Source organism: Rhododendron vialii, chromosome 2a (assembly GCF_030253575.1).
Source record: "Rhododendron vialii isolate Sample 1 chromosome 2a, ASM3025357v1".
Classification (NCBI taxonomy): Eukaryota; Viridiplantae; Streptophyta; class Magnoliopsida; order Ericales; family Ericaceae; genus Rhododendron; species Rhododendron vialii.
The window spans coordinates 44328833-44333818 of NC_080558.1; positions in this window are offsets into that span (position 1 = coordinate 44328833).

Consider the following 4986-nt stretch of genomic DNA (forward strand, 5'->3'; position numbering starts at 1 on the left):
TGAACACATGCCAATCTACCTGAAGATTTTCTGCTCAAAGCATCTGCCACAACATTTGCTTTTCCAGGATGGTAGTGAATACTGCAATCATAATCGTTAATTAACTCTATCCATCGTCTTTGTCTCAAGTTCAAGTCCTTCTGTGTAAACAAATATTTCAAACTCTGATGGTCGGTAAAAATCTCACAAGCTTCGCCATATAAGTAATGTCTCCACAACTTTAATGCAAACACAACTGCCGCTAACTCCAAATCATGAGTTGGATAATTGCGTTCATGGTTCTTTAATTGTCTTGAAGCATAAGCAATTACCTTTCCACGCTGCATCAGCACGCATCCCAAACCCTGGTGTGAAGCATCGCTATAGATAACAAAGTCTCCCGCGCCAGAAGGAATAGTCAAAACTGGAGCTGAAACCAATCTAGCCTTTAGCTCTTGAAAACTCCGCTCACAAGCGTCAGTCCACTCAAACTTCACTGCTTTCTGAGTCAATCTAGTCAATGGTCTAGCAATCGCTGAGAAACCTTTAATAAATCGACGATAATAGCCCGCCAAACCCAAGAAACTTCGGATCTCAGAGACATTCGTTGGGCATTCCCATTTAACTACAGCTTCCACCTTCGCAGGATCAACACAAATTCCATCTCCAGATATCACATGTCCCAAGAAAACCACTCTATCCAACCAGAACTCACATTTGCTAAACTTTGCAAACAATCGCTTTTCTCGTAGAGTCTGCAATGCAATGCGTAGGTGCTTCACATGTTCCTCCTTGCTTCGTGAGTATATCAAGATATCATCAATAAAGACAATAATGAACGAGTCAAGATAAGGCTGAAATACCCGATTCATTAAGTCCATAAACACGGCTGGAGCATTAGTCAACCCGAAAGGCATAACCAGGAATTCATAGTGCCCGTATCTCGTACGAAAAGCAGTCTTTGGAACATCACTATCTTTCACTTTTATTTGGTGATACCCTGATCGAAGATCAATTTTTGAAAACACTATAGCTCCCTGCAACTGATCAAATAAATCATCAATCCGAGGTAAGGGATACTTGTTGCGCACTGTTACCTTGTTGAGCTGACGGTAATCAATACACAATCTCAATGTGCCATCCTTCTTTTTAACAAACAACACTGGAGCTCCCCAAGGTGACACACTAGGTTGGATAAAACCTCGGTCAAGCAAATCTTGCAGCTGAATTTTTAATTCTTTCAACTCGGTAGGAGCCATTCGGTACGGTGCTATAGATATAGGAGCAGTCTCTGGAAGTAACTCAATAGAAAACTCTACCTCTCTATCCAGCACAATTCCCGGCAACTCCTCTGGAAACACATCTGTAAATTCCCGCACCACTGGAATATCCTCCAATTTAACCTCTAATTTTGTTGTATCTATCACATGCGCCAAATAACATTCACAACCCTTCCTGAGCAATTTCCTGGCTTCAATTGCTGATATAAGACAAGTAGGAGTAACATTGCGCTCGCCACAAAATTTAACCTCAGTTTCATTAGGAACCCGAAATATTACCTCTTTCTTGAAACAATCTATAGAAGCATGATATGACGCCAACCAATCCATGCCCAATATTATATCAAAATCATGTATGTCAAGAGGCACTAAATTCACAAGTAATTCTTTTTCACCCACACGTACCACACAACCCCTATATGTCACATCTACCAACACCACTTCCCCAATAGGAGTACACACAGATAAACAATGATCTAATAATGTAAGGGGCTGATTTAAACACATGCCAAATGATAGGGACACATACGAATGAGTAGAGCCGGGATCAATTAAAATATGTGCATCCCTACTAGAAACATTTAGTGTACCTGTAACAACATCAGGTGTCGCCTGAGCATCTTGCCGAGTCATAGCAAATACTCTGGCCTGAGTGCGAGGTCCACTGGAAGATCCCCCACCTCTCTGAGGAGTCCTAGATGACGCTGTATTGCCACTAGCCACACTACCCACCGATGGAGAAACAACAGATGTCACAGGACAATCACGAATCTTGTGCCCAGGTTGGTTGCAACGATAACATCTCTCTTGCTGTTTTCCCTTACAATCTCGTGCCATATGCCCACTCGCTCCACAACTGAAACAAGTAATATCTCGTGTACCACTACCTGAGGAAACACTGGTTTGTTGTCTAGGTTGTTGCTTTTGAGAACTCCCCTGGTGACCACCAAATGGAACATTCTGTTGTGGCCTACCCTGAACTCCGCTCAATTGAGATCCCTGAAACCTCTGTCTAGATGATCTAGCCTCAAATTGACCCCTCCTATATTGTGCTTGCCTTTCTTTCTTCTCAATAACACTCTTCTCTGAAATCTTTGACTTATGTACCAAGTCAGAATATCTCTTTGCTTCATGAGTAGCAACTCCAGCTCGAATGTCGGGATCCAAACCAAATTGAAATCTTCTACACTTAGCATCCTCTGTACGGATTAAGTCTGGTGCAAACCGAGATAATTTGATGAACTTAGCATCATATTCAGCAACAGACATACTTCCTTGCCTCAAACTAGAAAACTCGTGCTCCATATCATATCGATACAACAGAGGAAAGTATTGCTCATTGAAAGCTGCGATAAATTCTTTCCACGTAACCTTTTTCGGCACTGGAGGCTCCGATTCCCCAATTGCTGGTGTAGTCAGCAATCCTTTAGTAGCTTCCCACCAAAATCGAGCTTGATCTTTTAACATAAAAGGGGCTAGAGTAACTTTTTGATCATCAGAAACACTCATGACATCAAAAATAGACTCCATCCTCTTTAGCCATTCCTCTGCTTCCAATGGTTCCACACCACCAGAGAATGTTGGAGGTTGAAGTTTCATAAACTGTTCATGAACGGTACTACGTGGCTGATTTGATGAGCTTGCTTGTGCACCCGTTTGAAACTCAATAAACCGTGCAAGAGCCTGCAAAATATCTGATTGACTTTGAGCACTAGGTTCACCTTGACCCGCTTGACCCCCTGAATCTTTCTCCTGACCATCCATAACTTTATCTGCCATTGAACTCAAGATAAGCAATAAATATCATTGCAGTTCAATATTTATCATGCCAGCAAAAATAAGCTAACCACTAACTCAACTGACTCCCTATGGTCCACTGCAAGTTCTAGACTCAAAAATGTCTACAGAACCTAATAACCATAGGCTCTGATACCAAAAATTGTCACACCCCATCCCGAAAAAAATACCACACTAAATTTATTTTCCGAATGGGATGGACCCACGTCTTGGCCCTGCTCAAAAAGTAAATAAAAGCACCAGCTAGGTGTCCAGCTCATAAAAAAAAACTTAACTTGCATATATACGGAAATAACTGTCATACAAGACGTGCCCACATATATTTACAACATATACAACCACCAAAAATAGGCACATAATCAAAAGAGTCAAAAAGCTAGACTTCTATATACACAACTCCTGTCTAGACTCTGCAGTGGACCCACGTGCCGTCACGCACCTGAAAAGAAAATACTGTGGGGGTGTGAGCTATCAACTTGCTCAGTGAATGTACTTATCCATAATAAGAGAAGCAATAAAGACAAGGGCTATCCAACAATTTAAACAAGAATATTCTGCCCACAATAACGTTCCATTACGTAATATTCATAACGCCACTAAGGCAAATTCCATATCAACGCCACTAAGGCAATTCTCTTTACGCCACTAAGGCAAGAGTCGTCACGCCACTAAGGCAATATTTATCCACGCCACTAAGGCAATATTCAATAACGCCACTAAGGCCATATTATAACGCCACTAAGGCTACGATCATATTCTCGCTTAGGAGCTCAAGCCAAATATTAACCATTTCAATACGAAAAACAACTCTACACCGTGTCTCATCTTCTGCTATTAAAAATAAGAACACCCACCTCGAGGTCCAGCCAAAAAGGTACCAACACGAGCTCACTCCCTACGTGGAGTCGCGGTGCTCGTTGCCGCTTCCGAACCTGGCGTGGAACACACAAATCCACACATGTGAATATGGAGTTTAAATCGAAAGGAAATAACAAACAATAACTCAAATACTCCTTCCCACAGTCAAGTGTAGCACATGATTTTCAGCTATAACAACCTTAAATGAATATTTCAACACTTAGATTCAGATTTTCACCATATACAATCAATTCCCAATATTCATCATTTAATTTCTGCACCTAAGTAACAGTTTCCAACATAAAACATCACTTTCAGCAACCTATAAACCATTTTTCAGCACAGGATTCGAATTTCCAGCAACTAATAAAAATTCCAGCACCTATTACTCACAGTTTCAACATCCAAAAAAAACTATTTCCAGCATTCTTTTACAGCCATTACAAAGCTTTATTAGACCCCATTAGAAATGTTTTCAACCTAGGTGCAAGATAAATTAATAATTCCCTCACGCAGGATAATTTTTCCAAAAGTATCATTAGCAACTTTACAGCAACAACAAACAACGGCAACAACACTGCCCCAAGTCGGTTCCTTTTTTTTTTTTTTTCCTCCGCTTCTCCTCATTAACAAAATTTAATCAAAATTTAACCCCAAAATCAAATCTTTCATATTAGAGAGACTAAGAATACCTGCAATCACAACTAACAATTCCAGCAGAGAAAATGAACAAGGAATAACCCTAGTTAGGAGAACTTGGAACCCAATTGATTCTCAAAATCCTAAAATTACTCAATTCAATTACAGATATGTTACTGATCAATATGGAAAACTAAGAATTACCTTCCGAAATTAGAACTTATGTTATCGTTAAACCTATCTTCCTCGTTGCCTCTCACTGCGCCTTATTTTTCTTTTCTTCTTCTCCTGAACGATTTCTTCTTCTTTCCTTTTTTTTAATTTTCCACTAGGTTTGTATCACACACATGCACAACAAGGGCTCTCCACGTGCACACACAGCACATGCCTTTCTTTTATTTTACACCTTGAACCCAATAGTTCTAGGAAATCA